General features: G+C 42.1%; 1 protein-coding gene across 1 annotated transcript in view; it reads right to left on the bottom strand.

Moving 5' to 3' along the window:
* LOC102313495 (complement component 8, beta polypeptide) overlaps positions 1–11,012 on the bottom strand; it is a 62,273-nt gene extending 51,261 nt beyond the window's left edge. Inside the window, exon 1 of the mRNA XM_005935626.2 lies at positions 10,623–11,012. The gene's annotated coding sequence lies outside the window, so the exon portion shown is untranslated. The remainder of the gene's footprint in view (positions 1–10,622) is intronic.
* Between the last annotated feature and the right edge of the window lie 1,146 nt (positions 11,013–12,158).

Here is a 12,158-nt window from a genome sequence, read left to right as displayed (position 1 = left end):
TCTGGTGCAAATTACTGACCTCTGTCATCATTTTAAGTGGGGGAACTTGCACAATCGGTGGCTGACTAAATACTTTTTTGCCCCACTGTAGGTTATCATTCAGATAGATGCTAGCAGCTTTGGTTAATAATAAAAGAGCAATGATAAAATGGGAGCTGGGCAGTAAATTGTATCAGTCCTGCCTGTCTATAACATTAACAGAAAGTGTGACTTAACAGGATAATACAATTATTTGTGTCTAAAAAGTGATTTCTCCTTAAGTCTGGGATTGATTTGATTTTTTAATAATTAGATTAGCTTTTATCATTGATGTCATTCGTTGTGTCATTTTCCACTTTGTAGTCTGAAAAGCAGTGTTGGGTGTTTTCTTGTGTATTGGTATTGAGTTTAAAGGTCTGGTATTTCTTACCAACACAAATACTACGAATCACTTCCACACGAACGCGTCACTTTTATGGCACATCAAGCTGGTGGAACTGAATTCTGATTCTGAAACATTCCTTGTTCTGCTTTAAAAGTGCCGCAATTAATTTGATTGCTCCTCCAAATCTACTGCCCAAAAGATTCCTGTGATTACAGTGTGTAAAGTTTCACCAATATATGTCAGTAGATTGCAGATTGCAGTCAACTAAGTTTTATTTTCTTACCCCTCCTAATTCAAATGCATATTCCTGTTTAGTCAGACAAGAGAGATCAAAAACGTTAAATTACGACTTCTCCATGATGACTGCAACCAGCTGGTGTGTTTCTTTCTGTTGGTATAAAAATACATTTTGTACACACCATATTTTTACTTTAACTTAGCACAAAAAAATAAGGAAATTGAGTTTGGTGGATTATTTCTTTGTTGTAACAATGTTTGTTGGCGATAAATCTTACTGTGTTGGAATGCCTGTTTATTTCCACTTAAATTGTGCCACATTTGTAATGCATCTGTGGGTTCAGTAGCAGATTGAGGAGCTTGGAAAGAAAGCGTCTAGACCTCTTTAAGTTTCCTGAAGATGTTTCACCTCTCACTCGAGGGGCTTCCTCAGTTCTGACATAGCCTCTTGGATGAGAGGTAAAAAACATCTTCAAGAAACTTAAAGTAGTCCATACTCTGTCTTTCCAAGCTCCTTAAACAATCATGACCTGGATAACGGAGAAGTTTTCCAGGTCAGTTATTCAGCCCACATACTCAATTCTGCTGAACAATCATTACAGCAACATAATAATTGCTGTAACAACACACAAATGTCCTTACTTTTTGTAATGAGTTTATTTGAATAATATCAACACTTAAATGAAATCAGTTAAATCAAAACCTCTGGCTGCCATATGTCTGTAATGTGTGTACTGAGATAGCAAAGTGACCGACCAGATTTGCCTTTGAGGTTTTTCCTGTTATGTAGGCTGTCAGTCCACTATCAATGCTGGGTGGGAAACAGCCACCTTTATTTACACTGAAAGAGGTTATGAACCTTTGTAAAAGACTCATACATGAGTTGATTAGTCAGTGAAGCTCAGTTCTGACCAATAACAGCAATACTGAGGTGAGTTGATGAGGATATGTTGAACTTTTCTCTTGGTAAGCGTTGCTGTTTTTGCTGCTGTTAGCCAGCATTAGCAAAACTGCCTTTGAAGTAGATCTAAGATTGGAATCTGATGGTTAGTAAATAAACTCTAAATTTATCAGAGGGAAAGTGTGATTTTAGGACATTTGAGCATAAAATTAGCTGGCATAATGTTAACTTATATTCAGTTTATTATTTATAATCTAGTCCAGAGCCTGAACAGTCATGTGTCTAATCTAATCTAATCTGCTCACAATAAGTAAGTGCGACAGTATGGGTATAAACAAACATGTTTATGCACACTTGAGTGTGTGATGCTATTGGTGTTGTCTCTTTTTCTTTGCATTTTCTTTGCATTTTTTGCTTCTTTGCTAAAGGGAACTCCGTCTCTAACAAGAAAATGTAGCTATGAACCTTCACGCAGACATGAATTTTATGTCCCTACAAGTGATACAACACTTTTCTTCTCCTTTGCGTACCACATATGTTTCTAACAACTACATATGTGAAATGTGATTAGAAGGTAGATGTCCTTCCTAGCCACTTCAAATATGCTAGGAACTTAGCAGCTTCCACAAACCTGCACTCGCTCCTGTGCATTTTCAATGTGAATGCATCAGATTGTTGAAGGCGTAATTACACACATATTCATCAGTGCAACAATCTTTTTTCATCGAAATAACCCCCCCTCAAAAAAATGACTAACTGCACCTTTAATAATTCTAAACTACAACTTGTTAACGTTCCAGGTTTAAAGATATTTTGCAGTGATTTGACTTTGTTACTCCACTTCCCCACACAGCCATTTCTTCTTTCCTCTCGAGGTCACCTTTGTTGTAGCTCATCCTCGCCCACTAAGGAGTAACAGGTATCTCATAAAACTGTACATTAAAAAGAGCTTAAGAAACCCACACACATACACTCGGACACACAAACTCTCCAGTCCCCCGACTACATTACAGCATGCGCGGGTGTAATTAGTGAATCTCCCACCACACCTCAACGTCTCTCATTAATCTCACATGAGTGATTAGGCTGCTGCGACGTATGGAACCACGGGAGGTGTGAAACTGGGTGTGAAACTGTTGTCATCTCATATGTTATCGCACTCTGGAGACTGGGAGGATTAAACCACGTCAGGCACAGCCCATTGGCAGCTAATCATGCTGCTAATGATAAGTGAAATATTCCACTGCCTCTCATTACAATGGCGTCGCAAGGTCAGGATCTCGCACAGATCGCGAAAACACCCCCCCAAAAAAAACATCATGCACACACAAGCAACACAAGTGTCGTCTCTCTCTCCAAGGAGCTGCTCCTTCGGTGTTGTTTTGTATAAACCAAAAGTGGAGGCTGGATACAAGCCTGAGTGAAGCCTTCTGAATATGACACTTGACGGCTGATTAGAGCAAAGTATCAGGGTGGTCTCCAACTGCGACGCTCTGATGAGAAGTGATCTAAAGGGTCTCGTCAGAAGGCGTCATGCTGACCGCCGCCGCTGTGCCAGATGCTCGCTGCTCGGTGCAACTCCACATCAAAAACAAAAAAAAATACAGAGGCTCTTCCCTGCAGGCACTGCTACGAGACGTTCTGCACCAGCATCTTTTAATTTAGCAGACTTGGTTATTAAAAGACGCGGTACGCTGATAAAATAAAAGCATAACTCAGGTGGTACTCTCATTCCCCGCACTTTCGATCGCATGAATATAAATTCTGTCTTTTGTTTTGTTTTTTAAGGGTAGAATGAGAACTTTGGGTTTTTGAAGATTTCTCTTGATCTCAGCACGAGCTACAGCAGTTTTACAGCATCTATTTATGCTGTTTATGCTTTTCTACATCTTTACGGTGTAGCAGCTTGGCCACATGAAAGACATTCTACACTCAGTAGTCAGTTTATCCGCTACAAAAAGATACTAATGCAGTCTAATACACCAGCTTTTCGGTGAATCCTGAAGGTTATGCTGTAGTGTAGCCTTTGCTGCTGAAACTTCTTTAGATGTGTGAGGATTCCCTTTTTTATACCAATGAGGGCATCTCGAGTATTGGAAACACAAACTACAGCCTCCCATAAGAGGCATAAAGTTCTCCTTTTTGTGAATTGAAAAAAATTAGCTTCTCAGATACTCCAAAATTGTAAATGATTGAAATGGCAGCACTGAGGAAAACAACAAAAAAAAAAAGACATGAATCTGGGGGAGATGAAATCACATGAAAACTTAATCTGATAGCTCCTCCGGGCTGAACTAAACAGCCCAATTATCTCCAGGGGGCTGAAGAAGTACAGCAGTAAGGAGATGTAGCAGAGACAATATTTAAATTGACTGTCAGTGGAAGAAAAACATGGCTAAGCTTATATTTGATTACATATTTTACAGACTGAAACACGAGGCTGCTGCTGCCAGCCTGGCACTCTGTTATAATCGTCAGCCACATATGGACCCGCTGTCCTGCCTGTTGGGAACAGGGTTGTAGAACGGGCCAGCGGGATGAAACTGAAGGATCTCACTACTCTGAGGTGATGGATGCTCTTATGGAGCCTCCTGTAGTGCATCTGTGAGAGCAGATGAATGGGGAGGAGAGACTGATAAATTGGGTCACGCGAACGCAGCGTTTCTGGGTAATGCGGTGAAAACGCTGGAGGAATGCAGTTGGGTGGCTGCACGTGCTTACAACTGGGGCAGAGTGGCTCCGACTTGACTTCCTTTGCCTGTATCCTCACTCATTGCTGGTATTATTGAAACGTTAGGCCTTTAATGCGCAAAAACGTGCATTCATTTTCTATTTCTTGCTCTAAAAAAAAAGGCTCCACAAATTAAAATGTGAAAATTCAAAAGCCAAACCAACAAAACCTCCTGAACGATGGCCGGTTTCCGCTAAAGATGTTCACGTGAGATGCAAACCTGTTTGTATGGAGAACACTGCCTTACCAAAATCCCTTTCTTGTTAAGTGTTTTCAGTGACTCATCCTGCTTTCACTGCCCTACATATAAATTTATCCAATCAAATGTGATTTGGATGAGGAGCTAAGCCGTCCCATCATATGCCGGAAAACGCTGGAGATATGGAGGGAGGGAGGCGTGTGGCCGACATTAATTTCCTTATGTGCATGGGAGGTTTCACTTTAAATATATACGCTAAAGAAAGCCCTACACCTGCTTCAGCCGTTCCTTCAAGGACGTCTGACCTAAAATTTCTACAAATCAATGTAAAATAGAGAAAATTATGAGCATTTGCTTTTCAAATCTCAAAAGTGTTGATGATTAATGGATTTTTTTACCCCGAAGGGGTTGCCTCCTGCTCCTATCTGATTTCATTTATTTCTGTTTATGGAACACTTTGATTAAGTGGCGGGGGCATGTGGAATGAGGTGAGGGGGTCCTTTACCTTGGCACAGATAAGAAGACAAACTAGATTTGAGGGCGGATAGATCTTGTCTGCAGCGCATGCCGCCTCTTGGCAAGGGAAGAGAAGTCGATACTGAGCGAGGGCCTTTCTTACCTCCTAAGATTTACAGTATCTGGAGCTCCACAGTCTCATACTTCAGTAGATGGATGAGTATTTCATACGGTGCCAACTGGCGCAACATGAGTTGAGCTGAAGGTCATTGTGACTCATTTCCAGCTCAAAAGCTGGGCGGCTGGAAACAGAGCTGCTAAAACTCTGCTACTGACTTGTTTTAATAGCACAAAGACGATGCCTCTGCGGAAAAGAGCAGACTGCAGCCCTTGTGCTGCTACTGTACACCACTGATACAGCACACATGTACAGACTTTACAGTGCCAAAATACAGTTGAGATTATAGTAACGGAGAGTGGGTACAGATTGCTGTTGAACCTCGAGGCATATGGCAGGGCGCCCCATGCCTCCCAGCTAATTGAGTCCTAATGAATCATTGGTTTGGCATGCTACATGTCCCTTGTGATGGCTGGTGTCATTGATGCATTGAAGTTGCCCAGTCCTCTGGAAGTGAAGCGGGCAGTGATGGCTGCCCCGGTTGAACAGAGGAGGCAGGCTGACACTGCTGGCTTCACACTGAACACTTCACTCACTCACCAGATGTTACAGGCCAAGGCACAGGGATTACTAGCCACCCGCCTCTGCACAATGGAAATAACTGTATGACTGACTGGTAATTCACTTCCCCATCTGAGTCCAGTGAAACTGTTTATACTGTTAGGGTCACTGCCTCATTATCAGCTCAAAAGGATCAGTGTGATAAGTGACAAGAGGTTAGGAAAGCAGTACTCGATTGCTGTTTTTGCAGAATCTACATATTTATCTACAACTGTCTAAATCACAATGAGATCGTTTTGGATGGAGAAGTTTATAAGTTTGATTGTTTGTAAATGTGAGTGGATTTATTTGCTTAATATCTTCAGCCTTTCTTTAATTTTGGATATAATAGCTAAATTGGAAACAATTTAACATATGTATTAATAAGGCATAAACAGAATTAGCTTTTCCATTCAGATACTCTTTATGAAGCGAGAGACAGAAACTTGCAAGGCAGTACAGCCTCTGTCCTGTGGAAGATGTAAAGTGTGGACTATTTCCAATTTTTATACTGAAACAGGTCCAAAAAGAGTATTTTCATTTGAACATTTTCCAGTTTCGCATTTTATATTCTGTATGACTGCTTGCTGATGCTACTGAGAGATTGTTCAATAAGCGAGTCCTGTTACCATGATATTGCTGATGTGAAGTCTGTCCAAGCCTGATATTTTGGTTCTTAGCAGGACGGCTGTCCTAGAGGACGTTAAAAACAGCTTTCATGCTGAGAGTTAGATGAAAAAATCAATAAGGGCAACATGACCTTAAACTGCATGAGATGCTGGAGCCAGCAGCCTGTGAGCTCAGCTTAGCATAAAGACTCAAACCAAACAGCAACAGCTAGCTTTAGCTTGGCTCCACTGGCTGCACACTAGCTTGTTAGCACAGAAGTTTATGCGGCGCGGGAATGAAGACTTCAGTACTTGTGCTTTGCTCTTTGTTAGTCACAATGATGGATGGAATGAATGTCTATTAGTGACCATATGCAACTCTCAACTCTGCAACTATAAAACAAAAAAGGAAGGCACTACTTTGTGGTGCTATCCAAGTTCCTCATTAGCCAAACAGCTAGGGTAGACCAGGGTTTGTTGTTACACTTTTTGCTCTTGCATGAATTGCTGATCATTGAATAGCTTTCAACAACTATTCCTTTGTTAAATCAGAGCTTATGGTGCTAGCTAAACATGGGTATCCTTTTCACTTTTGCAGTTAATTGTATCACAAAGTAATTAACCATCAATGACACGTTGTGAACACCAACTGGGGTTGGTTGTCTCCATAGTTATCAATGGTGTTTCTAAATGTAAATTTAGAAATGAACACCATCTATTACACCTTGTAATTAAAATGTGAATTTAAACAAGTGATAATTATTGTGTATTATGAACAGTGAAATTAAGGTATTCTCAGTGCTTTAATAATGTCACTTTTATAAAAGCCACAAAAACAACAGAGAACCAATTCCACTGATGTATCACTGATATAATTTTAAAAAAGGCCAGAAGTTCTGTATATATTTTAAAAGACAAACAGATTTCTTTTGCAAGATTTTCCAACAGGTAACCAGAGGAATAGTGAGCAAGGTGGTGTAAAAGTGAGAAGAAAAATGAACTGCATCAATATCAAACTGACTGCTCTCCATTTAAGTCCTTATGCATGCTCGATCAACCAGGTAAGGAAAGTTTCTGGGATCTCCATAAGGTTGCTTGTTGTGATTTAGCAAGCCTATACATCACTCAGCATCACACAAGTCAGTCATGACAAACATACACCTCTGTTTTTCAGGGATAAAATCTTTGTGTGATCAGTTTTAGCAGACAACACAACAAAGCCATACTTCCTCTGGTTTATGGCTCAACAAAAACCATTCTGTCAACAAAGAATCAACCACAGGGTAACAGTGAGACCTAGCTACCAAATGGCTTTGGTTGGGTAGTGAAGAACTGATTCAAATCAAAGCTATTACCTTCAACTTTTTAATAAAAGTCCAGTTTAAATGCCTAATATTGTATGATTTTTTTAATACAGAAACAACAACATGAAAACTCTGACCCAAGAAAATCACAAAATGTGTCCTCCCCTCAAAGTTTGTGTGCTTTCCACAAACTGACCACAGCAAAAATGGACATATTGTCAGGTCAAATGTGTGATACTGACAGATTCCACGGTGTAATGTGACAACCAACTTATACTTGCTATTCCTTCCAATACCTTTAAAGTTTAGTATTTAACACTTTGTTTGTTCATCAAAATAGCAGAAAACAAAACAATTTAATGGGGGGTTGTGTTGGATTACTTCAAGATGGTGCCAGTTTGCTGATGTAAACTCAACAAAGTTACTCATCCCAAAACCTAGTGCAGCACATGGCACTCTGTAAAATGGGAGGCCGTTTTTTTGTTTTTTTTTGCTCTTTGATTTCACACCAAGTAGTCTGAGTTCTTGCTTCTGACACATTAAGTTGCCCCAACTCTCCCTGCACCTGTCATGGTGATTACACTCCCAGGAGGGTGGCGGGTTGGGGGGGGCAAACGTGTGCATCATTCAGCTTTCTACAATACACCGTTATCGGAGCAATCTCCCCCCTTTTGTTCAACTCCTGCAAGCGAGGTCACCTCTGACCTGCCTCTGCCAGGGGCCACATCTTTATTAATGAACAGACTAAATGTGATAAGGCCGCCAGCAAAAATCAGAACTCAGGCACAATCTTGCTCATTAAAGCTACTTTTTTTATAAAAGATTCAGGCCACTCTGGGAGTCATGTGTCTGAGTCTGAAACTGCATTAGTGTCAGTACGAGGCCCTGTTTGTTAGACGCATTACCTCAGAGCACTTGGTAGTTCATGTTGAGGGAATGCCGCTGCGAGATGAAGAGAAACTACAAATGCGATAATCCACCAGGCTTCCAGCAGAAACAAAAGAAGAGAAGCAGAGTGTGCACGGTACGGCAAAGGGGTGAAAAAGCCCAAAGATTTAAGAAGTGCAAAACAACAACAGGCTGAAAATGCTCCAACACTGTTGCAATGCAATCGTGAAGAGTTAACACAGAGAAGAAATACCCAAACCACCTTTCCTCCAAATGCAAAAGGGGAAAATTCATTATGGTCTTAATTAGATAAGCTATATCCACCATATGCACCGGCTGCTTTCGCTTTCAGGAGCTAAATGAAGCGCCTTGATTCCACTGGGAGTCTCAACAAAGAAGGCCTTACTGGAGAAGTTAATGCTCTCTAGTGTTTTGTTGAGCTCTATCTTAAGCACCACAATTCACACTGGGCTGCAAAGAAATGTCTGGGGGTGACAACCGGAAATTATAGCATGTGTGTGAGAGAGTGGTAACACATCCATCCCACGATCGACCTACTGAGCACAGCTTAGGCTCTGTTGCAGAGCATCCTCACTAAGGAGATTACGAAGGATAGTTTGGGCGACTTGCAGAAATCGCCAGTGAACTTTGGCACCAGCATGAGAATCCTAGCCCCAGACCTTCGCTTTTATCCCACCAAACCATGGCATGAACAAGATGCAGGTGAGCCACAGTGTTTCAGCAGCACCCTGATCTGTAGCTGATGGCTGCTGTGTTACTACATTTCCACTACAGTGCTCATTTCCCATCATTTACGGCTGCTCTCATACAAGCACCCATGTAGAAAACACAGAGCATCATGACTGACATATGGTCCAGTAATGAACTTTGCATTTGAACTGGTAACACTGGCTCCAATTCAATTTTACCCAAAGGGGGAGGGGGGTTGGGTTTGAGAGGTTATGATTGGGAAAAACAAAATAATAAACAGCCAGGACAGTAGCCTGTTCTATTGAATGGTTTAACAGAAAAAACTATATTTTTGTCAATATTTGGCTCTTTTTAATTAATTAAGAAATGCCTCTGGACTAGGGATGGACCTTGTTGTCTAGGGTTATCTTTAAATATAGAACCAAGAATGATAACAGACTTTAAAAAAATAAAATAACCAAAGTTTAGCCATTCTTATACAACGCAAGTAAGTCCTACAAATCCAGACATATATTAAAAATCAACATAAAAAATAAAATAAAAAATTTTAAATGACGCAAATGGAAGTCGTGTCTCACGCTACCCCCCACCCACCCACCTCATCCACGTCTTCCAAGACTAACTGGAATGCTTCCACCTCCACACTGACCCACGAACGTCGCTGCTGACCGGAGGACTCACACTGAAGGCCCACGCACTGGTTTCTGGCACATTTTTGCTCACCGCTGCCGGACAGACCGGCGCCGTTGTGCGCTGTGCGCTCCCATCCAACCGTTCATCCACAGGTACTCAGCCCCTGCTACTGCAGCCCGCGGAGCATTCCCTGACCGCTTCCGCACTGAAATCAATACATTTATCAACATATGCGTCATCATTCATCCATTCGCTCAGCATCGGAGCGGGCTAACACGCACTCGTTTGAGGATGACTTACTGCTGTTGCAGCAGAACATCTCTTCATTTGAATATTGTGGAGGGGGGCGAGAGCAACAGACGTGGTGGGCAGAGAAAAAAAGATTTCGCCTGTTCTCACACTTGTTCCTTTACACAAAATCCTACAGCCAAAAGCCCCTATGAGCAGCTAACCCGCTGAAATCGTTTAAAAACAATCAAAACCCAAACGTCACTTTGTAATTTATGCGCAATTTGACGTGGGACAGCGGGTTATTTGACAGGCGACCGGCGTTTGCGCTTCAGAGGACTCCACGTTCAAATCCATCAAAGCAGCACCGACGATCAGGTTCACAGCTTCATGATCACATTTGTTTCTCTTTCCCTTTTTCTTTCTTTCTTTTTTTTTCACTCTGTGTGTGTTTGTATCCCGGTCATCCACAGCGGACTGGTTCGCAACCCATTTTCATTCAACGCATCCCATCCATAAATCTTGACATGTCGCTGAGCTGCCTTGCATCCTTAAACAGCTCTGTAGTTTCACAGTTTAATGCTGAAGCACCTCTTCATCCCACACCCCTCAAAAAAAGAAAGAAAAGCTGAGATGTTACTCACCTTTTCTCAGTGGATGCTTTTCTGAAGTGTCCCATTTGTGCGTTTTAATCCACATCTGTGTCTCCTTCATTTGAGCGCTCTATTCCCCCCCCTCAACGAGCGAGAGAGGGAGAGAGAGGGAGGAAGCGCGTTTAAGAAAATCCATTTGTTAATTCCATTTGCCGGACACTCAAGGTGAAATCACATTGCCTCTGCCTCTTTTTTTCTTTCTTCTGTTAACAGCTTCAAAATTCTTCCATCATTGTGAAAATCCCGTAAAGCCCTATCATCTTTTTGCTTTTTTTATCTTCTTCTCCCCAGCACTGAAGTTGCTTGGTTACCCCTATTTCTCATTCAAGGAGGCTGAAGCGCTGAATACAGCGGCCAATCATAGCAGCAGCCGGAGAGATTAACTATTTCTTGGCTCCAGTATTCTAGTTTCAAGCTTAAATGAGGAGAGTAGGCGGGGAAAAACTGGGCCCCCGGTGACAGAAGAAGGAAAAAAAATTAAAATGCACAGAGAATAATGTAGAGAGGGGATCCGTTGGAGGGAGAATGTGTGGAGGGGGGAGGGGACGAAGGGGATTAAACATTTTCGAAAAATAAAGGATTCTGGAGAGGAGGAGGGACCAGTTGCCACTTCTCACAACAACAAAGATGTAAGTGAATAATATTCCTGCCTTGCAGGGCCCTCATGCAAACTGGAGTGGAGCCTCCATTCCTTCTGAATTTGCCTTTAAAGAGCAGAGATCTGTCTCATTTCAGAGATCCCCAAAAAGCAATCCATCAGGGTAATTGATCATCCCCCTTTAACCAGCCATCCATCAAGTCCAAGCTCACTCTCTCTCCCTCTGTCCCCCACCTCCTACCTTCCCTCACCCCTGTCTCACTGCAGTCGCCTCATCATAGGCTGTATTGATTTTAATTTACCCCTTAAGATTGTCAAGGGGAGAAAGCCAGGTTCACGCACCGGCTCATGCAGGCGTAATGACCCCCTGCCTTCAAGGTCCTTTTATTGAGGAACATCCAGGTCAAGCCCCCCACCTCTCCAAGCACACGCCTACCTTTGGTCTTTGTGGCCCGCGCATTGAAGGCTTCTGACTTGCCCTCCACCACCACCCCTCACAGGGTGCCATGCAGGAGTGCTGGTGCATTATGGGCAAACAGTTGGGGGTCCTGACAAGGAGACAACAAGCTTCTCAAAGAGAGACAGAGCACCAGAAACCATTGAGAGGGGGTGACCTGTGTTGGGGGGACTGACTGCACACTAATGATGTAGAACATTCCTGCAGAATGAATTTATGTTATTTTATTATTATTATTTAGGTACTTTGTCGGTCCTCTTGTTGTCAATCTTGTTTTTGAAGCACTTTAAAGCATCGTCTTCATCCCACATTACAGTATGAAGGAGATGTCAGCCACATACGATTCATGCTCGGGTGCCAACTTCACACATTTCACAAAAAATAAAGTTTCTCTCTTTTTTTATGTTGGGTGACGGACGTATCGCTGGCTTCGCTCCATCCCACAGATTACGAACGAATTCAGCAAAGTTGG

This window comes from Haplochromis burtoni, unplaced genomic scaffold, assembly GCF_018398535.1.
Source record: "Haplochromis burtoni strain Fernald_Lab_line unplaced genomic scaffold, NCSU_Asbu1 Contig_199, whole genome shotgun sequence".
In the NCBI taxonomy this organism is placed as follows: Eukaryota; Metazoa; Chordata; class Actinopteri; order Cichliformes; family Cichlidae; genus Haplochromis; species Haplochromis burtoni.
The sequence above is the reverse complement of the archived record's forward strand: the minus strand, read 5'-3'. Positions and strand labels throughout refer to the sequence as shown.